At 36.6% G+C, this 24,603-nt stretch overlaps 1 pseudogene; it reads right to left on the reverse strand.

Annotated features, from left to right (window-relative positions):
* Positions 1-16,677: 16,677 nt before the first annotated feature.
* LOC129772326 (U4 spliceosomal RNA) lies at positions 16,678-16,749 on the reverse strand (annotated as a pseudogene).
* Between the last annotated feature and the right edge of the window lie 7,854 nt (positions 16,750-24,603).

Below are 24,603 nucleotides of genomic sequence, written 5' to 3' on the forward strand. Positions count from 1 at the left end.
CATCTTGGAATTGGATTTTTCATTTTCTGCTATGTTCTACCAGTCGAGAGCTTTCTTTTGATACCCATATTGATGAGGTTTTGAAAAAAAAGATATGAGGCTATCTTGTGGTGGCGGCCATTTTGGGTTTATATTTTTCATAAATAACTGTGTTCTACTAGTCAATACCTTTCATTTGATATACATATTGATGGGGTTCTGAGAAAATTTGTAATCCACCGTTTTGTAGCGGTCGCTATCTTTGATTTACATTTTCCATGCATAATTGTGTTCTACTGGTCAAGCCCTTTCATTCGATACCCATATTGATACTACCACTTTTCACGAAAATCTGAGAACCATTATATCGGTTTGACATGGAATGGCTGAATATTACATTTTTTCTCAATTTCAAATAATTTTTTTTTTCAAACTGTATATTCCAAAAAATTCAAAATTGTGTTTAATTGAATCATATATATATATATATATATATATATATATATATATATATATATATATATATATATAATCGAGTTTGTATATAATCGGGTCCGACCTGTATAAGGTCAATTGTGCTTCTCGTTAATTTTTAAAGATTTTTTTTCATTCTTAAATGGTTTTTATATTCGTAATTTTCTACGTTTTTATTCCCCAAGTTTTTTTAACTATCGTTTAATGTGATGAATTAAATAGAGTTACGTTCCTCTGAGTGATTTTGGTTCCAAATCTAATAAACACCGAGCCATCTCTTTCCCTCCTTTCCAATGGTCCCATTTTCCCGGAAGACCAGCCACCGCAGCACGAGTCCCGTGGATTATTACGTTAGGACCGAAAATCGATATCAAAGGTGGCCAAGTCCGAACATGGGACACACCGAGCCGAAGAGAGATAATAAACGGCGACATTAATTAATTATCTACCGTCAAAGCACTGCCACCCGGAGGACTAGGATACCGGGCGGGAATGAATCGTGGGGGGGGATGCACGCGTTTCCGAGGTGCGATTGTGTCAAAAACTGTGTAAATAGAGCGTGAACGAGCGAGATAAAGCTAGGAGATGCGCTCGGACCGAGGGGTGGAACGGGTTTCGGATGGATCCCGTCCGAAACGGTGTGTCGATCTGCGCATTTACACAGGTAGTTGACGGGCCTCTCCGGGATGAATGAATAGGATGCTGGGTAGATTAAATTATTTCTTTGTTGGAAGGGTCAGAGATTTTTTTTTCTGACATTTAATCTCTCCGAAGCCTTTTGTCTTTCGAGTCAGTGCAGGGGGAATTCGAAACCATACACAAGTCAATTTAGATTGGATTTTGAGCTAGCTTTTTGTCTGCTGCCGAGAGGAGAAAGGGTATTGTTAAACGAGACTTTGCCGGATTGGAATCGACATTTGAATTGTTGTTTGCCTATTTGAGCGTGGATTTGTGATAATGAATTCCAAGAAGTGACAAAGACCCCTTCGGTTGGCATCGGAAATAAATAAAACGGAATCGGATTACAGGTTGAGGCACGAAACTACTGAAACGCTAATTGAATCTTGTCCGAATAAACTACTCATCGTGTCACAACACAAAAAAGTCGTATCCAATTCGTTTGAAAGGACGCAACCGACGCAAATCGGCTCATTTGTCTACGACCCACGTTCGTGAATTTTAATTCTTTCAATCCTATACTCGATTAAAATATCATATTGCCGCCCAATTAAGATAACAATAATCTTCGCTTGTACCGATCGATAACAATCAATTAAAGCGAAAAACACCGATAATATAAAATATCTCAATTAACCAAACAAATACGAGGACGGGGGAAGTCGCTGTTAAACAGCTTCCGCTAGCTTCGAGATAATCATCGGAGTTGGACCAACACCTCCTTCGTAGCGCTTCCAACTGGCGGCGCCCTGACTTCGCTCGTGTCTATAAAACTCCTGCGTAAGGACTACGAGTCGAAATCTCATTTCTTTATTTGTTTATTACGCCTTATTTCTGCGGCTACAAACGAGGCGCTGTAACTAAATCCGAAATGAGAGGGCAGCTCGGCAGGCAATAAAAGTGCACACTTGGACGCCTATATCGCTCGGATCGTGCCCGCGAATGGCTCCCCAGCATCCTTCGCCCAGGTTGCAGCGCGCAGGGGAATCACAACGATCAGTACAAGCCACAAAAACACATGTCCGCTACAACTTAAATACGTGATATGAAATACGCTCGTTTGGCATTAACCGGAATCATTTTGATTTACAGTGCATTTACGGCACTTTAATGATCGGACATAAATTTATTTATATTCTACATACGCGGGTCTTAAAATGTTTACCGACTCTTTACCGCGGCTTTGAGCTTTTAATTTTCCGCTCGAAGGAGGAGGAAGGGACCGCCTTGTTCACGCTAAGAGGTGCGAATCAGTCTTCGGGTACACACATATTGGTTCATGCAGGCTGTAAATTATACCATCGGAACAAATAAATAAAGTGAGACAAAAAAAGAGCCGCGAAAACATACAGACCCACAATCAACGCAATGATCAACACTTGGTGAGTATTTATTATCGCCTCTGCTTGCCCCGCGGAGTGCTTTTTTACTGTCATTCGATGACGTGAGTGGCATATTTTAGAGAAAATCTTCATCATAGAATGGTTGGGCAATGTTTCAATTTGATTGGAAATTTTATTCTGAATGAGAAATAGGGAAAAGGAATCCGATTTCACATCATACCTGTGTGACATTGGTACACAGTACCGATTCACACTGATAACTGTATTGATTTCATAATCCAAGAACAATTTGGCATAATTAACATATTGCTATAGTTGATCTTTTATATTTCAAATTAGCTGACCCGGCGAACTTCGTCCCGCTTGATTATTTTTCATATCAATATATTCGAACATTCAAATTTCGACCTTGTGTTATTTCCCAGAACTATTCATCATTAACTAATCTTTTTATCGGCCGTTAGCTAATTTTATATTTCCAAGAATTTGTTTATACTTTTAACGAAACTCGTCATTAAAATATGAAATTCTTACCTGACACGATTCTCGTTCAAAATTCTTTAACCTTTTGCATAAAAATACGTTTCTTCATTAAATGGAGTTCATATTTGATACGGAAAAGTAAATTTTCAATCATATTTTTTTGTTTTCAAATTGTTTTATTTCACTTGAGAATCCATCACCATTTACGCTTCACACGAACATAACACGAATATCAATTGGACTAACACTGCCTTCTACGTGTTCAGAACAAATGAGAATGAAATATTCTCCCATTTTCCTTCAAAGTTTTCCGAAAATTTTCTGATTTTCTCTCCGTAACATTAACCTACGGGGAGAGACAAATACAAAAAAAATAAAACCGGTTAAAAACGAACGATTCCATCCTCATGTTTCGCACTTACCAACACATTTGGCGATCCATTTTTATTCATATAGACTAGCTGACCCGGCAAACTTCGTCCCGCCCAAAATTTGTTTTTTGTTATCAATACCTTCAAACATTCACGTTTTCTTACTATGAGCAAGCTCATGGGTCCAATCGCAGAACTGTTCATTGATTGATCTTCTATTCGACCCCGTTGATTTTGCCTTTCACTATAAAATTCCTAGTATTTTTAACAAAACTCATCATTATAATATCAGATTATTTTCAGACACAATTCTCGTTCAAGATTTTTCAACCACTTGCAAATAACATGTTTCTCCGTTACATGGAATACATGTTTTATACAGAAAATATGACAACCCTAAATCGGACAATTCCCTCCTCGAATTCTGCTCTTATCAACACATCCGGCGATTCTTTTTTTTTTGTATAGATAGAAGAAGATGTAGGAGTGCGTTTCATCACATTAAAATCAATTTCCAGTTTCGAACAAAGATCAATTTCGCTAGCGCAAACATCAAATGGACTAACAGCACTTGCCACTATGTAATTGTAGGAGATATGGGAATTTAATTTTCCGAATTTTCACTTTTTCCTTCAGAGTTTTCCGAAAATTTTCAATTGTCATGTTTAGTTGAAATATGTGTAATATTTTTATGGAACCCCCTCTCCATTCCAGAGGAGGCAGGGGTGTCATACCATTATAGAAACATTTCTCATACCCAAAAACCCTTAAAACATTTATTGCACCCTAAAATCTCCACATGCCAAATTTGGTTTTATTTGCTTTTTTAATTCTCGAGTAATGCAAAAAAATTGTGTTTCATTTGTTTGGCAGCCCCCCTTAAGAATGGGGGGAGGAGTATCTAACCACCGTAAAAGCATTTATTGCACCCTAAAATCTCCACATGTAAAATTTGGTTTCATTTGCTTGATTAATTCTCGAGTAATGCAGAAATTTGTGTTTCATTTGTATGGCAGTCCCCCCTCAGAAAGGAAGAGGGGTCCCAAACTATCACGAAAACCGTCCCCGGCCCCAAAAACCTCTACATACTAATTTTCATGTTGATCGGTTCAGTAGTTTTCGAGTCCATAAGAATCAGACAGACAGACAGAAATCCATATTATCTGACACTTGAAAAGTCATGACAAAGCTTTCGGTTGGGAATTTTACCATTGGAGTTCGTCCTATAGCTACTCACACTGAGCTTGTTTCTCCTTGGGAAGATGTATATGGAGCAAAAAAGCGATGGTTTTTTTTTGGAATGCCAGTTTCTCTTGCAAAACTGTTTAAGGGGGTATTCTAGTGAAGAGACACAACCTTCGGACGTTTTTTCGAACTCCGTAAAAATGAATCAAAGAACATTTTTAGTATCCATCAGTATATATCATTATATGTTCATCTATCTTTTAACAATAAAACAAAAACGGAACGAAGAAAAAATATACATAACTAGAACAGTTACAACAGCTGATGAAGTGAGAGGGTTTAAAAAAAGTTATGTCATGGCGTACACGATTCCAACCCTTCTGGTTATCTGAAACAAAAAAAATCGAACAGATTCTAAATGCGGTGCGGTTTAACACGTCTTTTCAAACGTTTCCCGATTTTATAAAAATATTCAAATTTGAAAATTATCATTTTCTAGAGGTTTATGCGATAGAAAGATGCATGCAGATTGTCTGTACAAATCTTTAAACGTGTTTTCTCGAAACCACGTTTTTTTTAGCTGGTGGTACGTTCAATTCAAGATCTAGTAGAGCTATTTGGCTGCTTTTTTTTTCTGCATGTATCATGAATTATCTAAATTGATACGTGGCCGCTTTTTGACATCTTAATTCTTCATTTTTTAAAGGAGTTCGGGTTGAGCAACGTACGAGTGCAGACGTGTGCTTTTTCGCTCCGTGATATGATCTTTGAGTGCTCGCGTTTTTCGTCGTTTACGAGTTTTAGTATTCGTGAAACAGGTGAACAATCTATTATCTGCCCAACTGATTTGGAAACCAGTGTAGTTTAGCTGAATTTCATGAAGAAATCGTAAAAATAACAATAAAAAAGTGACATAATTGGAGGAAGCCATCTTTTCCGCTCGCGTTTGTTGGTGAGAATTCTCTCTGATCGGTGTGCTTTTCATCGTCGCGCTCTTGTTTTCGCATTGTTTTCTTCATCGACGAATTCGGTTACGCGATATTTTATTTCTCCCTCCGTCGTATGTGTGCAATAGTTGAAGAGTTTCTTAATGCTTGGCTGTATCTGATTGATTCAGATTTGTTAAGGAGAATGCTTCTTTACCTCCAAGTTTTTATTCAGAATAACGATCGTGAAGTTTTTATGCCGCTGTGAATGTATCACCACAAGAAAGAATCGCTGTAACGGTTTGGTTAAGAACAGCATAAGCTAAGTTTTTTTTTTCTAATTTTTACCTACATTTTACCGTATCATTTCTTAGAGGATCTGTGGGTGGGCGGGTGTTTTTATATGTATATTATGTAGTTTATTTTCAGGTCAGCGCCAAGTGCAATTTCTCTGCGCGGTTGTGTGCGTGAGTGTGAGGAATAAATAGTGTTGCGGCACCCTACCATTGGTGTTTTATACGGAAGAATTTTATTCCTTAAGGTGAAGGTGGAAGCTAGCCATTGTAGTAGTATAGGTAAACCCTCGTGTAAAAATGGGGTAATAGTGTTTGTGAGAGAAGAGCAAAGCACACGTAAATAGATCAATTCACTTATCAGACTGTGTGGCGCTTCATTGACACGAGTCTTTGAATACATTTGAAAAAAAAAACAAATAACAATTCAATACTAAAGTAAAATGTATGAACGATATGTTTCGATGAACAATTGCAAAAATAAATATATATAGAAGGTGCATTTGCATATGATTCTGATTATACGCGAGCGTAACATGAGCAAATTTATAACACATGCGAATTGGGGCTCTTTTGGTAATAACAAGTTCTTCCGCATAGTAACTCGATGTTGATAATTCCTTAATATTTTCCTTCGTTGATCGTATTGTTTTCACATATTCACGTTGGAAAGCCTTAACCCTTCTGTTCGTTGGCCGAGGCATTTAGATTGAATGTAATACTTTTCCGTTTACTGTTTTTGAAAGCATAGGCAGCCGTGGCAGTGTTCCGAGCTCTGCAATACAATTTTCTTACCCAATGTTAAAGTTGCTAAAACTTACATTATAGACCCATTAAACGTAAAAATAATAATTGTATTGATATCAACACAATTTTATTCTATTGATTTTCATGACATGGGACGCTATGACTCCGGAATAACATTTTATTGAGTGGTTTTTATAGCTGTTTCGATGATGTTGTTTGGCATCAGTGTCGAAAAAATAACGATGCTTCCACCAATACAAACAAAACCATTGCAGAAGATTGAAAAACGAAAATTTAACTTTCAGAGCACTTGTTCGAGTTTTCCGACGTTTTTCACTATACAGTGCGACAGCAGATGAAAATTCAACATGTTGTAAGTAATCGATTAGAGTTTGGTTGATATTAATTGATAGGAAGTGTGCGAAAACGATCATTTTCTTCACACTGTTTCGCAAAATTATTGATTTTCTGGCGAGGGGTGAGGGAGGGAGATGAAAGAAATGAGCGCCATTGTGGCAGCCATTTGTGGCTAGCTTCCACCTTCACCTTAACCAGTCGGAACGATTTTTTTCCAGTTAGAAACAATCTTTGAATGTATTTTTGCGATTGGAAAAATTTCGATGTTTCGACTGGAGCTTCCATATTTTTGCGTGAAACACGGGGGAAGTTGTATTAGTGTATTTGCTGCAGTGAAAAACTCTGAACGAGTGTCGAAGCAGAAGTATACGTTTACACGGAACCACGATAACGAGCTTAGTTGCTTTCTTTCTCTATTTCTCTCTCTTTTTATACTCTGTCGGAGCAATTTGGTTCGTGTTAGTTTATGTTTGCGCGCTGTTTTGATTTTTTTTTTTACTCGTAGAATAATGTTTATGACAGCTGGTGGAGAGCAACTTTCGTGTTTTCACTGTGTTTCGGAAAGTCTGATAGCCCAAAACGAGCAGACATGTTGACGTTTGACACTATTATTTTTTCTATTTTAGCTGCCTCATACAATAGTACTGGAACACAATTAATTAATTATTTACTTCAAGTGTTAGATTCATAGTTTCAATGAACGAGTATCAGGTTCAGTTTTCACATGATCTATATATCTGATTCAGGTCACACTGTGATAGTGTGCTACAGTTTATGTAATATATCTTCCAGATTATATTTTATATATAATTTTATGATATGGTATTTGTGTATTTCGTGTATCAAATTCTTGTCTTGCTATGGAAGAACTATAGAGAATGTTTTTCACATGTTGAATCGATTGAATTTCCCACAAAAACCTGTTAATGGATAATTATGTCAGTTCAGTAAAATATTCAAAAATTGCATAATGGATAGTAGATTCCAGACTTATTCCGTCGTTGATCATGACGTGCGATTTTAGAAGTTTCTTTTTTGAATATTTCAATGCATAGAAAGTTCGTTTGTGTGTGTGTGTTTTTTTTCATGTAGAATGTTTCCAGATAATGTGTTAGTTTCAATTTGTGTATAGTTTGTATAGAATATATCGCCGCTTTGATGTTTGTGGAGTTCTCTCGGTTACCTTCTCAGGTTTCCCAAAAATAACTCTCAACCGTAGCATTTGGAGATCAATAAGAAATACGTGCAATGAATAACGATATATATATATATATATATTTCCGATCTTATTGGTTTTATATGAGTTTTCTCGGTTACCTTCTCAGGTTTCCCAGAGTTAACTCTACAATGTAGCGATTAAATTTGATAAAAGTACGTGAGATAAATGATAGAATATACAATATAATAATATCGCGTGCCGTGACACATGAGTTTTTCGCTTCGTCGAATTGTTGCTGGCTCGCGTTCACATAATCACATCACTTACCTCGGTGAATCCTGATTTATACCTCTTCCCACTAACAACTATCCTTTCCTTGATAAACGCTAGGGAACCACGCTATAGAGGCGACCCTTCTGGCTTTCGGGCGGCGAATATCATACTAACATTCCTTCCCTTCCCCTGGTGGCTGTAAGGACGTGGCCGGCGTCGTTATTGACCATTTAAAGCTCGAATCACCGACAATTGCACAACGAGAATGATTTGCTAGTCCCAAGCGTCATTCTGTGTGTTCTTTGTGCAATTTGGTTGGTTCAGGTCAATCACGGAGAGCAATTACGAATTGTACAGTCTACCCAAGCTCAAGCTCAAGCTCTCAATTCTTCATTTTTTAAAATAGCGATTTTTGTTGGAAATTGCGGGGAACACCTTCTAACATAGGATTTCGTCTGTCGGGAACATATTGTGGATGCTCATCTATTTTTTGATGGGTTTAGAAAATGTTACTTGAATAGCTAAGACATTTTTTAAATATACCCAAACTCATCCACATTGTTGGCATATGCTCACAAAATTTACTTTTAAAGTAACATTTTAATGCGTGTATTACTTAAATGCATCGAATTAAAACTTAAATTTAGAATTAAATAAGCAAAAGTATAACTGTCATACATAGAACGGTTTGGAAGTTTGTATGTCTTTGATCACTACAATATCACAGTGATAGAGGAACTGGTATAAATTCGGTACCCCGTGGGTAATTTGGTACCCACCCGGGTCTCCTTACCGCCGGAGCACTCTGGTGGTGAATAAAAAAGTGTTCTAGTAATGTAGTAACAAACGTCAGATGCCAGAAACCCAAAATATCTGTGTTTTTTAAAACAAATTTCAAGTTTTGTTGTTTTTGAAATCTCGAAAAAATTTCATGTGCGTCTTTTGAAAAATCATTAAAAATCGAATAGTGAGCTGATTTTAAACATTAAAGGTGATTTGGATCAAGAAATTGATGTTCTTCAACGAATTCGAGTAAGTGTATCGAGGTTTTAATCACAAATTTCATAGATTTCATTCCAAAGTGAAAATTCGGTAAAATTCGGGTAATTTGGCACCCCAATGTAAACATAGTGTTGATGTTACATTATGCTAAGTATTGCATGCCCATGCAGCTAAATTAAATCAAAATGTAACGGTTGTAATGAAGCAATACATACATAAACTCGACAAGCCATGTGCTCAAAACAGGTTCTGATAAAAAAAAAAATTTGGGTTTGTTTTTCACTTAAATTTATATTATTCCGTTTGAAATATTATCGTACAACCCAACCCAAGCTCTCATTTCAACGCTGTTTTGACATATAAAATATTGAACACATAATAATTATGAATATTGCATTATATTATTAGAGATAGTCAAAATATATTGGCTCGAAAATCTTGTAAATCCATTAAAACATGGATGTGTAATAAGTTGGATAATATACGTGATTTATGATCTATATTCGAAATTCAGACTGATCTAAATGCTATATGAATGACAATGGCGAGGCGGTGAAAATATGATTGTATGAAGTTATAGCTAATATTGGAACTTTATTTTCAAAAATCTCCGAAATCTGTATGAAACCCAAAAAATTTGTTATCTGTAACTACATATTTTTGCTTATAAATAGTCTGAAAATCGGTAGAAATACAGATTATTCGGTAGTTATGGTTACCATGTATGTCTTATCGTTCTCGGATTCTTTCAGGAAACATAATTTCCAGTATAAAATAAAATATCATTAATCATTCTTGTGCGTAATTCACACCTACTCTTTCATGTTTCGTTCCATATATGGATTTCCTTTAGTGAATATCCCCTATTCTACAGTTTCTTATAAATATTTATATTGGAAATTGCTCAACACTAGCAGCAAACATCTACCCCAATGTATTCCTTATTAAAACACCATAGGTTCCTCTCGCCGCTTTGTTAAGAAAACTACAAGATTTATCAGCTTTTATAAATAAACATAATAACAATGGAGGGATCGTCTCCCTCTCAAGCACTCGGAGAATCTGGGCCCGAGCAACGAATCATTCGTTGAGAAATCGATGGCAAATATGTCCAGTCTCTCTCGCGCCCTTTTTCTCACCCAAGGACACAAAGAAGATTACTTCCTCATCACCTCTCCGTTTGACTTTTATTATTTGGAGAAATTGATTTCCGGCTCTATTGTCTGGGACAGAACGTGACGTGCATCGGTATAATTGCGCTAGTCCTCGACGCCATAAATAACACCTCATGAAGGCGAACGAAGGGGACAATTGCGACCGGACTAGGACCGTGTCCCCCTGGCAACCCCCTCTCCGAAAACACGAGTTGATTCGGGCGAGTCTGAGTCTGAGTCTAGTACGGAGTACTTCTAGATAATGATTATTTCCGTTCCGTTCTTCGTTTCCCCCTGGTGACCCATTGTTCTAAATTGAATCTCTCGTCTTAGGATTGCCATTGCCACCACTGGAAAAAAAAAACGCCGGAGATCAGAAGACGACGAACACGGAAAGTGGGGGAAACTTTTGGCTGTGTCGTAAAGGGAATTAGCCTCGTGCCGGGCAAACTACGTACTTAGTTGGCAACGGTATAACCAGAAAGGTAAATATGTGATTTTATGTGCGGGACTTTCAGCGGGGAAACTTTGGGTCAAAAGTCAAGCTAAATATTTGCTTCCATCTTTCCGAGTGGATACTTTTCAGCTCTTTCGAGGTTTCGCCACTCCACTGAGTGAGTCCGGTACGTTAGGAAACAAAAAAAAAAGTAAATAAACCGAACATTCATAATCTGTGTGTTTGCCTTTGCGGAAATCAAAATTTTTCTCTGTCGGTTTTGGGCGGAGTTGCGGGGGGTGGACAACAGGCCTGAAGACGGACGTTAATTGATTACGTTCAGAACGGGAGACGAGAGGTTAAGTCACAATTTGCGTCCGCCTTTGGCCCTTAAATTACATCATCGCGCGCTCGAAATCTCTCCAATGCAGGCTGGTATCCCTAAAGGGTTGACAGTGTTATCCAACACCGAAAACCACCCATATTGACAGTCCCGTCGAGCTTCTGCATCTGCTGCTTCTGTTATCGCGGCACGACACTATCCGCTTCGGATGCCATGTTTACTGTCGGTTCCCGTGCGATGGAACCATCGACCGGAGGCATCGAAATGATGAGTGGCAACGAAGCGTGGATATGTGTGTACTGAATATCGCTAAACCTTTTGCATGTCACACGAGGGTGCACTAGCTTATCTCTAAATTGGAGCCAACTGCAGCAGTCAGAAGACGGGTGGACGCTTCGGGACCGACCAAAATAGCTGACCAACGGCCAGCTGGTTTGGGTTGGCTTCATAATGCCGAACGTCCAGCTGCAGGTTTTGTTGCATCCCGGGATGAATCGACACCGCGGAATCGTGGTCTTTGGGAGCACCTAAAGATTGAAATAAAAAGGAACATTTTTCCTCGAAGCCGTTGCGAAGTGATTACAGTTTAAGTTGGTATAATGCAACGACTTACTTTATATACAGGGAGATAAATGTGTCTTACCTGTAAAGAAAAAGACAGAATACAAATTAGAGTAATTTTTCAGCCACATTTGAATTTCTTTTGAAATTTATGGTGAACTACCGAATGTTCTATTTAATTTAATGCATGTGTATCAAAACATAGAAAGAGAGAATTTTGAGAGAGGATATCATTTATACTCATGCCTCAGCATAAGCCGATATGCACGATATGAGATTTCGATTTGTCTCGAAACACTTATACTAATCGAAAAAATTGTAAGGGGTTGTGCCTAGGACACAACCGCATTTTCAACGTAGAACTACGGAATTATATTATTCAATCCGTTTGTTTATCACTTCGAATATTGTTTCAAAATGCATCGACATTTTTGAAATTATTTTTAGAACAATATTTTAGTGATGTGGAAAATGTGGAAAGACTCGGAATTTCCAAGATGCAAATTGTGAAATTACGAAAAATGTGTTTGATGATGTATTATAAAAATATGTAGGGGAACCGCGGGTAATACGGACAGTGGGGTAATATGTACAGGTGGTTGATTTGTATAGTAACATTTTGAATTCCTGATTTCTGTTAATGAGAACACCTTCAACATGTTATTCTATAATATTTAAGCCACCCTACGGCAATGAATACTGATCAAAAGTGGAAACAAAAACAGAAAATCATACATGATTCCGCGTGAGGATGTGATATGTGCTGCTTCGATATTAAGCATTTTGAGTGGTTTAATATCAAAATTCAATTCGCTGATGGCTATATTTCGGTTTGTGAGTTAACAGAGAAGCGATATTAGGTATGTACGGGAAAGTAAATACATTTTTGAGTGCAAAAATATGAATTATTGAAATAATTGTACTGGTGGGGTAAAACGGACAGTTGCCAGTGGGAGTGAGATGAACTGTGAAAAGTCTGTTTAATCTATTCCTGAGGAATGGCCTGCATCTATAAATGGAAATCAAATCGCCAAATGTGGACTGTTTAGAAGCTGACTGGAATCAAATGCAAAATAGTTGAGAGTCTGTCCGTTTATACCGCTGAAAAGCACGATATCACTTCTAGGTGGATTAATTCGATTTTCATTTATCATTTAACAACATTCGTGATGAGTTCAGACCTTGGTTGAATAAAATTATTCCTCTCGCGGTCGATAAACCTCTACACTTCATATATTATAAACCTGTCCTGCCTGGACCACTTTTTTAAAAGGGCAAATATTTTTGCTATTGTTTTCCAGCAAAATTTCTGGTCAAATGGTGAAATGTATAAATTTCATTAATTTCATAGTAAAATACAAAATATACAAACACAACAAAAAAATATTAAAAAATAATCGGAACAAAAAATTATTTAAACATTTGAAATTTATTTTTCTCAAAAACTTATTTTTTTAAATTCTCAAAAAAATATATGAACAGCCCATACAATTTCCAACAAGTCACCCGTACATTGGAAGACCGGCACTTTTTTGAGAAAAATTAATTTTTATTTAGATTTTTCTTTATTGATATTCTTCAATGAAAACATAAATGAATTCCTACAGTTTAATCTTAAACCAACATCTTTAGGTCTTATAGTTTTTGAGTTAAAAAAAATCAGATTAAAGAAAAAAGCTGAAAAACTCAAAATTAAAAAAAAAATCTCCCTTAAAAACTTAAGGATCTACAAAATGTTGGTTAAACAATGTAATGTAAGAAATTATTCATGTTTTCATCAAAAATATCGAACAATTTAGAAAAAATAATAGGAAAAAATAAACATTGTTGACGTAGAACTACGCTGTAATTTTGTTCAAGTCTTCCGCTTTGCGCTCTTCTCGACAGAAGCCCTTTCTATTAATTTTTCCGGTCTCGATTAGCTTAGCTGTCATATTTGGTGGAGATAGTTTTGTTACCGTCGTGCGAAACCAAATCACACACAAAATTCTTTCTTGGTGAGCCGATGATAGCCTAGTTTGATGATTCCTCACACAATTGCGTAGTTCAGAACCTTAATGGCGTCAGATGTAATCATTGCAATGGCAGAGACATCAGCGAGTAAGAAATTTGGTCTGTGGACGCGACCAACCCGAAGCGAAGAAATGTGATAACGCAAAACAAGGAAGACGTGATGCGATGTTCATTGTTTCGTATCTAGAACGATACTGAGAGTTTGCCTCAGCGAGATCCAATATTTATGCTCTAGGCAAATGTTCCCCTTCGTTCTTCTTCTTCTTCTCTTCTTTGTTCACGAAGACTTTAAATTTAGTCTCCTTCGTTGATCGCGGATAAGTTGCGCATTATTGACGGCATGGGTAGGGAAGCTCACAAATGACAAATGAATGGGAAAATGGAAACGCCTCTAGTTTCCATCAATTTAATCCGTCTACACACCAGGGGATTGTAATATATAGCAGAAAAAAAATCTTAGGGAATCTCCGATTCGTTTGGTAAAATCCGTCCGCGGCTGAAATAGTTATAGTTATAACTTTATTTCATAAAACCGTGACCTGTTTTCTGATTTGGCACCCTTAATGAAAGACGTAGTTCTACGTAACAAAAAATCATTGAAAAACAATGTTTTGAAAATTAAAATTCATGTTTCTTAAAATATGTTTTTTTAAATTCTGAAAAAAATATGATATAAGACATATATAAAGAAGGACATATACACCCAAAATTCATTTTTAGCTTCGTTATCCCGATTTATTACATTAAATGAGCTCAAAAATAACAGAGAATGCGCTACTCCCCAATACGTGTATATCATTTTTATAATATATATGCTACAGCCAATATGAGCGAGCGAAACAAGAGACACATTGGAATGAAAGCATATGAAATGAAAGCATATGAAAGAAATAGATCTTCTTTCTGCTCTTAGAAAACATTTTCCAACTTCATTTTATAATGAGGTGTAATATTAACACGTGTTTACGTAATAGCACCAGTAGCTATGTAATTAGCGTGGCCGTGTAAAACAGCCTTCCATTCTGGTTCGATCCCTGTTGACATCGTTTGGGCTTTTTTCTGGGTGCAATTTCAAATGAGATGAAAAAAGAAAAAAAAAGAAGGAGATGTCTGCTCCCATACCTACAAACATTTGACACGAAAAGTAATCTTTTCTGCCGAAGATGAAATGCTCTCCTGCAACGCTAGTTTGGGTGTACAGGAATGGAGTTTTTCTAACAACAACTTTTCCGTTATTTAATGTTTTCTTTGAAAAAAAAAACCTACTAATGGTTAAATCGTAACCAGTGCTGCCACACGTACAGATTTATCTGAAAAGGTACATATTTTTACGTTATTTTTGGTACAGATTCTGTACGGTACAGAGTACAGATTTTCGTCAAAAAGTACAGATTGGTACCGATTTTTCCGCGGGTGAAATTTCTCACATTTGAACAAACCTACATTGAGGTACATGATGTCTTTTACGCCGCAGTATCACTTTGTGTGGCAGCTCGAAACTTATAATAAATAATAGTATGCAATCTAGATTTAGGAAAACTATGTATAAGCATCATCTAACTCACGAATGACAAATGAAATGTAAATGTGGTATTTGTAGTAAATAAATGAGTATTTTTCTTTAAAACGAATATCTTCGATAGTACAGATTTTTTGAAATGAAAGATGAGGTACAGAATAAAAGGTGGCAGCATTGCTCGTAACATTCATACATGTAAATTATCACGATCAAACATTTTTGTATTTAGAGACATGTCAAGGACATGCCAAACACGGCAATTTACACTCAAAAATGTTACGAGTAAAACATTATGTTTACAGAAGTCTCCAAACAAAAATGCCATATATTCCAGAAATTATGAAAGATAGTAAGTTGATGTCTTCAACAAAAGTTCATATTTTAATAAGATCTATAGCTTTGTCGGATATGTTATATCGCTATCTTCACTTTAAACAAAATTTGGATTAGTTGTAATTTATTCAAAGAAAACATGAAAAAGTTGTTGTTAGAAAAACTTTTTTCCTGCATAAGTGTTCATCTTCCGATGTATGGGTGACTTGTTTGGGAATAGCAAGGGCTATTCATATTTTTTTTAAATTAAAAAAAAAGTTTTGAATAAAATATTGATTTAATTTTTTTACATAATTGTTTTTCAGTATAATTTAATTTTTATTTTTTTGGACTTATTTTATGAAAAATTAAATAATTTTTCTACATTTCATCATTTGACCAATTTTAAGAATATTTCAGTATTATTTGAATTATAAATTTTTTGACCCTCTTCAAAAAGCTGCCTTATTCTTTTTCGAATATTTTATTTATGCAAATTTGCTTATATGTCCATTCTCTTTCCATTCACAATTTTTCATTGCTATCTGAAATGGTGCTGCCATCTCCTAAGACGAGCTGGTATGACATTCGTCGTACATAGAGTTAATCAAAAGTTTCTGATAGCAAAATCAAATGCGTTCCCCCGGTAGTGAGTGCCGACCGATGAGCTCGATGAGCTTGTGATATGATTCGATCGGTCGTCTTCTACTTTAGTTTATTCGATTTAACTGAATACGAGAAGAAGCCACCTTCTCACAGTGAATTCTTAAACATGAGTCTAGAAAGCCAGCTTACCTCGGCTATATTATCCTTGTTTGAAACATTGCCTGTGGAGACTCGTAATAATTATATCGCCAGATGATGCAACTTAGATATCTAATGATCGTGAGTGTTGCCATGTGAAATTTGTGTTGATTCTGTAGCGAATTGATCCCAACGGGTGGATTTGGGGAAGTGTAGTTGATTAAAAAAACCATTAGTTCTTTTTGTTAAAAAACTATGGATTGGTTATACATATGATATAACCGCAAGGTTGACGTAGGACTGCCGTTGGCTTAATAAGCATTCGTGTTTTTCCAATTAGCAATAATCGCACCTCGGATGTTCCTCATTGGGTACGATATCGCTGCTGCGCAGAGCTATATTTTGTATGTATTGATTAAATTATTGATTAAACTAGTGAATGAATGAAACAATTTACGAATTCAATTGCAAACAAATCACAATTTAGGTCAATTCATGCATTATGGTAGTGGTTATCGCAGCAAATAAGTATCAACATTTTGCCTAATCATCAAACGGTATGCGTAGAAGTTGCAGGGTGGCCACCCAATTTTAATTTTTGAATTCCCGCATTTTTCCCGACTTTTTCCTGCATGATTTCACGAAATTCCCAACTCACAGAAATGAAATTTAAGAATATTGTGTCGTTTCGTTAGTTAAAAATTGATTTTTGAAACCCGAATTGCGAATGTTTTTTTACTTTATGTTTCCAAGTTCCGCATGTGACAAAAAATTGAACGGTGTGTATCTCAGCAACAGATTTTTGCTAAGATATTGGATTCAGGAGATACGGACGGAATTGTTTCTGGAATATATGTATCTGGAACCTGAATCGCCTTCAAACGTATCAGATCCACCCCATCTCTACTTACTCCGAATTCGAAAAATTCCATTTATTAGAACTGACCAGAACTTCATTGGTCACATTCAAACATATTCCGAGCATTTCCCGGATACCTTCTATGATCAGTTCCTGAGTTGACCCCAAAAAAACATAATAAAAATACACAGAAAATCTATCTTGTTAAAAAAACGCTGAATGAAAATGCTTAGCAGGAATAGGAGCATATGAGACGAGATGAAACAAATAACACAAAGTAAGTAGCATTTTTAATGACCCAGAATCTGACTCTTTTTTGGTTAAAATGCGTCCCATTTTTACCCAGAGCCTTATTTTAAGGAAATGTTTCGACCCGTATGCTGGATATACATTTCAACTATCAACTACTATTTTTTCAATGATACGAATGTTTCTATTGGATGCCATAAGAAAACCATGAGAGAAAAGAAGTTGAATTAAACGTATTATGTTTATTGAGCGTTATTACAAATCCAGTTCAACTTTCAACATTTTTTGAGCATTTAATTTTCTCTACCATCAAGCCTGCATCTTTCTGGGTGTCAACCAACATCTTCGAGTTTTTAGCCTCGTTCGTGCCTTTCAAAGAAAATCCTCTCTCTTCAATGATGCATTGCCATGCGATAGGTTCAGAACTTTTTTCACAAACAAGGTCAAAACTGGAAGCTTCTTCTACGACTGAGCGATAATTCCCATCCAAGAGTTAGGCAATCTTTGAATTTTTATTTTATATGCAGACTATACAATTTCAGCAGAAGACGTTGTACACAATTGTCTATTCCCATTTTTAATTTAACTGCACAAACGCCGGGCAAATGTTGTTTATCGACGAATACTTCCAAGCATAACTCCGTCCGTTTCTTCGCTATATCCGGAAAATTGAAAATCACGTCCGGGTTAATACACGTTAGGTAACGAGTGCGATATGTCAAAGGGGATTGTATGAACAATTTCTTTAAAAATCCACAGTAGAACTCACGATAGCTGATACGAAATATTAGGACACCTTCTTATGAAATTTTGCCGAATTCCTTGCTTGTTGATTGCGGATTTTAATACTTCCAGGTAGCAGTAGAATGGTTTCTGTGAGGTGCTTTATATTTCACTTTCAGTCGTTCGGATTTCATAATTTTCTCCATAACACTTCACAAGTCCCGTTAGGTCATCGATAAGGAAAGGAACCATCGGTGCCTCTGTCTGACATTCACGCAAAAACTATTTAACTGTCGATGCTGCCGTAACACAAAAAATTAATTTAAGTTCTAGCAGCCTATATCCCATGGCATGTGCGACCATCTCGTACTTCTTTGATCGGAAAACTGATGCAAAACTCCGTTTAAAGTTTGGATGGCTTTCCTTAAGCTTATTCTTCTCTTGTTTCCTTACCTCGCCAGCAGGATTTTTTGAATAAATTTCGGATATTGACGTAGGACTACGTCTTTCATTTCTATACCGGGGTGTAAGTTCAATATTTCGAAAACAAAAGCGTTACGACGGAGAACGAGATTTTGAGCGTTAATAGCTCCAAAGCAAGTGAACGAAATGGTATGATACACACTCCATTCGAAAGATAAAATGTCTACGCGTTCTATGCTTGTTACTTTTTGATCCAAAAACTGGTTTCAATAGCCTTAAAATTGCTTTCAAAACAGGCTATTGAAATCACACCAATCGGTATAAAAGCCAGTGTCGCCCGGAAATCCACTCAGTTAAGATTGCGCATCGATTGAGGTACCATCGCTGGAATGAGGGATGTTTTCCTAACAAAGACTTCAAAACCATGAAGCCAGGGGCAACTGGCATTGCAAATTAGATGCAAGCAGCGGGAATTTTTGTACTCGTTTGCGTTTTTGCGAATCGGAAGGTTTCCCTAACACAGACTTCAAAACCTGGAGCCTGGGAAAATCGGCACTGCAAAATAGATGCAAGTTGTGGGTACTTTTTACTCGTTTGCGTCTCTGCAAACCGAAATGTATTTTCCCAACACAGATTCCGAAACCAATAAGTTGGGAAAATCGGCATTGCGGATCTTGACAGGACTTTTATACTCCCATCACACTCCGGAATTCCCATTCGGGAAAAGCGGGAAAAAGTCGGAAATAACAATACATCGCAAAAAGTCGGGAATTGTTTCACGAAGTTGGGACTTTGTTGCGCAGTGTTTTTTTCGGTTCTCTAATAAGTTACTACATGTGTTTTAGCGCATTACAATTTTCTAAGCAGTGTGCATCTTTGGAAACGAAACTTTGGGATTAATGAAGTGTCATCATCTTCCAAGTCATCTCTTCTCCATTGTTTCTGATCAGTGCTTCGGGCAAATGTAGAATAGTTAATAGAAAATACATTGACTCACCTTGTCCGTCACGGAAAAACATGTGAGAACGAATAAAGAAACCAGACCAGAGATAGGCAAAGAAGTTCACTTTAAGGGGGGACCCCTGTCTGGAAGGTCGAAAAATGATGAATCTTCGTGATTTTTTTTCGGATGTTAGGAATAAAGTGAAGTGTTCGGGTATTTTGGTTATTGTTGAAGGTATATTTGAAGATGTTTTTTCCATTTTTTGAGTGCACGAATAATGATTATTACGCTGTTTAGAGCTGGATGCGTAGATGTTGTCTGAAAAAGATACCTTACTGATGGTATCGGTTCTGAAGAAACGGGGGGTCGTAGAACGAATTCCAATGAATATTTTGAATCCTTAGGACAATACCTAAAGTGTTACATAGAGGTTTTTTAAAATTCGAAAAATTTCCAAAATGGCGGCCATTTTTGTTAAAAATACGTCATTTTTCATAAAAAATCGCTGTTTAAAAATTCATAAAAAATCGAAAAAATGAAATATCAAAAAACGGCTATGTAACACTTTAGATAATTCATTTCTACATTTTTAGATGCCAATTTCAGCCAAATCGGTCGAGTAGATCCTGAGATATCGATACCACCAGTTGAAAAAACATGGTTTCGAGAAAAACGCGTTTAAAGTTTTTTTCAAGTTTTCGGTCAGCAATGCGTTGCAATAAATGAAGTAGATTATATTGAAATGAGTTTCTTTTTTTCTTTAAGTAGCTGAATACCTGTCCGTTACAAATTTATGAAAAAAAACAAAATGGCGGATGCAAAATGGCGAATGAAAAATGGCGGATCAGAAACGGAAAACATATGTTTGAGGAATATTAATGTATTTGTAACACAAAATAATACACTTTTAGAAATGATCAACTTTTAGTTAGCTATTCCGGCTCCATACACTTCGCCTTCGGCCTCCAGGAAGCTGTCCGCAGCACTTTTTCTGGCCGCAGCAATCATTTGTCGAGCAATCTTACTGCTCTCGTATTTCTTCACTTCTGCCTTGGAAATTCTTTTTTTGTTCAGTTGCAAATATAACGCATGGCAGCTCGGTCCAATCAGCATTCCCATTAATTTCATCATTTTCAAAACAGAAATATAGCCATCGTTAAACAAACTAACTGCTGTATAACTAGCGAAGTCAACAGTGTGTTTGCCACTATGCTTGGATTTTGGAGCGATTGACCAAATAACTGAATTGAGGCTTTCATTATTGTTCTGCGTAAACCCCCCTTCGCATCGTTGCAATAAATTGTCTGCCGAAAGGTCCTCATAGACTGGTCGAATTGCGTCCTGCACATCTTTCGGCAAAGGTTCGTGGTGATCATAATCCTTCAATGTGTTCAATTCGTTTGCTTTCAGATATGAGCACCAGGCACTATCACATAAGTCATGTTGTGGATGCCTGTTGTTCGAAACTTTGTGAAGAAATGTCGCCCAAATCGCCTTCTTCATCTCCTCTTTACTGTCAGAATTGCGTCGAATTGCTAGACCGTAGTAAACTGTCAATTCATTGATTAGTTTATCGGTCAGCTTTCCTCTTCCTCCCAGGCCTTTGTTGTTCTTTTTAACACTTCGCAGTCGAGTTCCCATTCGCTTCTGTACATGTCCTATGCATTCCTTCTTTACAATGTTGACGCCTTTATACGGATTGCTGTCGACAATTCCCTTGTAAGTTTTGCTGTCACCATCACCAACGTAATTAGTATATCGAACGGAGTACTTTTCCTCGGAGCGCAGAAACATCTCCCGAATCGCGTCAACTTCCATTCTTCCAGCTGATCCCTCGTGGTTGTTGCTGCAGTGGTTCGCGTGATCTTCTAACCACGAATCGTATTCCGGGCTTCCCATCAATTTCTTCCAGGTCTCGCATTCTTTACAGTACGATGATTTTACATTTATATCAACCACTTTTCCACTGTTATACCCAATCAAGGACGACACTCCAAATAGTGAAGAATACCCACGTTTCTTCCAAGTGCCGTCTCCAGAAACCGTGATGTTTCTGCTTCCTCCACTCATTTTTGTTTCATCAGCGACTGCATTTTCCATAGAACTTTCACCGATAACTTCTGCTGCTTTGAAAATGTAGGAACTGATATTGTCGTACGTGCTCTCCGCGACTTGCTTTGGGAGATCCATTAGTCCACAAAACTTTTCCAGCGCAGCATAGCCAAGTCCCAGTAACTTAAATACGAAGGTGATTCGGCGGTTGATTTCATATGCTTTTCCACGGATTAAAGGACTCGAAAAAACATATGTTGGTTTACAAGACGGACAGTTGATCACCAGTTTAAATCCAAGTCCGCGGCAACTTTCCTCGGAAAATGTTACATTTCCATCACATTTTTTACATTTCGTAACTTTCGAAACGACAGAAAAAACTGTCAAAAAATTGATTATGCGATACCCGAAAGAATCATTCACAGCAATGTCAGACAACTTTGGTGCTTTTAGCTTCTTCGCCGATCGACTTGTATTCTCGATTCTTCCTCCATATCTGTTTATTGGATAATTTTTTCGCTTTAAGGATACACGGTGTGGTCTCGCAATTCTTGAGCCTTTCGTATCGCGATACACACTTTTCGGACTCATGTTTAGGCAAAATTTGTAAAACTGTCTATTTTTATACCTGTCAAACACAAGCGAGTGAACAACTGAACAACAACAAACAGCATAACCAACACCAATTTAGAAAGCTCCCTACACAAATACAAATACAATTCCAACAAAATAAATATATGTATGTACAGAAAAAACTAAAATTACCATCTTTCACTAATCGGCAAAACAGCTGATACTTCACCCTTCTACATCCTCCATTATTTATAACTGTGTATGTGTGTTTCTGTATGTGTATGTGTATGTGTATAAGTCTGCATGTGTATGTGTATGTGTGTATTTGTATGTGTGTGTGTGTTTGTGTATGTGTGCGTATGTATGTATGTGTTCGAGAGAGTATGAGAGCAACCAAAAAGCTAGCAAAACGGCTACTGCTACTTTTCTTGAGGTCACCTCATACTTTTGACTGTAATTTTCCAACGAAATCAAATATCGAAAAATCCTTTTAGGACAACATTTCTGAGGGCATAAGCTTCCCAAAAATGCAAAAAAAGAAAATTCGATTTTTTCGATTTTCCAGACCGGGGTCCCCCCTTAATGCAAACGCGCAAACTGTTCACTTGAGGGAACCAATTCTCTTGAACTGTTTTTGTTCATTGAATATGAGCTGAAACCCAACATTTATTTGGAACTTCACGGCTAATCATCTCCTGGCGTTGATATCGTTAGATGAGATAGGACCTGTGTTGCCACATTTTAATCTGTACCAGAAGGGTTAAAAATCTTTTTCATCTGTACTTTTTCTTCCAAAAATCTGTACCATCGAAAATGTTCGTTGTAGAAAAAATATATTTTATTAGCATGAAAAAAATACTCATTTATCTACTACAAATACTACATTTACATTTGCAAGTCATTTGTGTGTTTGATGATGCTTATACATACATAGCCACTATCACTATCAAATCTTTTGATCTCAATATAGTGTTCATCGTATCGTTGCTGAGGCGATTTCGAAGCTTATTTTTGTTCTGATTATATTCAGAAAAAAAAATGCTGAGGAGTGAGGCATAGTGAGAACGTTATAAACAAGGCATCGAAGCGCTGAAAATGCGAGCGAACCGTCAAATCCTTTTAGACATCAAATTTTTGTCCACCAATACTGCACACGTTCGTTTACTGAAACTATAATTTCCTTACAAAGTAATTTTACCTTGAGGGTACGGAATTCATTCTCCAGATCTTGTATATTGCCATCGTAGAACCCTGGAAACGCCTCTAACGCAACGAATTTCGTCCTTATGGAACTGATCAATCATTGCATTGTAAATACTTTTATGATCAGCAGCGATACTGCGGTTTAAAAGTCGTCATGTACCTTAATGTTATTTGTTCAAACGGAAAAAAAATCTGTACCAATCTATACTTTTTGACGAAATCTGTACTCTGTACCGTACAAAATCTGTATCAAAAATAACGGAAAAATATGTACTTCTCCAGATAAACATGTATGTGTGGCACCACTGTTTAGGACCATTTCTAATTTCAAAATTGTGTGTAAAACATGCTTCTCACCAGACAATGATGTATGTAATAATTAGATTCGCGCAATTTTTCATATTTTCAGTTGAGATTCAACCCACATTTCATTAAATATCAGATTTAATAGTAGTTCAGAGAAAAATCCAGTATCGACATTTGTCAATTTATGCAAACATTCAGGTGATGGTTATCACGATAACACTAACACGCAAAAAGTCAAACAATGGATTGAAAGCATCGAAAAACATTTTTTCAATTTGCTTTCTCAATGGAAGATTATTTGTTCATCGCATTCATGCATCATCTCATCTTCCTGTCTTTTGTTCGCACATATTTTTATTTAATTTGTTATAGATTGTGTGTTGTCACGTCACAAAAATGCGTTTTGTTATTAAGAGTTTTTTTGTAAAACTGAGTATACAGGAATCTTCGTTGATCTTCTGTGGACACATCATAGAACAAACTTCATTTGTATGTTTTGCAAAGAAACTGGAAATACAACATCAATGCTCAACAGTCGGAAAAAGCCAAAAGACAGGTGTTGTCACGTCACAAAAGTATTGAAATATTGGAAATTTTCTCAATTTTACTTTGACATCATTTACAATTAGGTAGTATTGTGATTTATACATGAAAAAGAGAAATAAAACCTGCTTCTAGTGAGTCAAAACGTTGTTACGTAACGTCGGGATGGGTCTAAAATTTATTTTTCTCTTGCTGTGTGAAAAATTTTTCGAAAAAAAAACATACGAAGTTTGAACAGAATCTCATGAAACTGTTTTTGAAATTTTGTGGAATTCAAAGGAACTAAAATTCCAAGGTAACTTCATATTACAACAATTCGTAACTCTTCCATTCCTAGTCAAAAACAGCTTTTAAATTGATGGTTCACGTATTACGTG

This window comes from Toxorhynchites rutilus, chromosome 2 (assembly GCF_029784135.1).
Source record: "Toxorhynchites rutilus septentrionalis strain SRP chromosome 2, ASM2978413v1, whole genome shotgun sequence".
Lineage (NCBI taxonomy): Eukaryota > Metazoa > Arthropoda > Insecta > Diptera > Culicidae > Toxorhynchites > Toxorhynchites rutilus.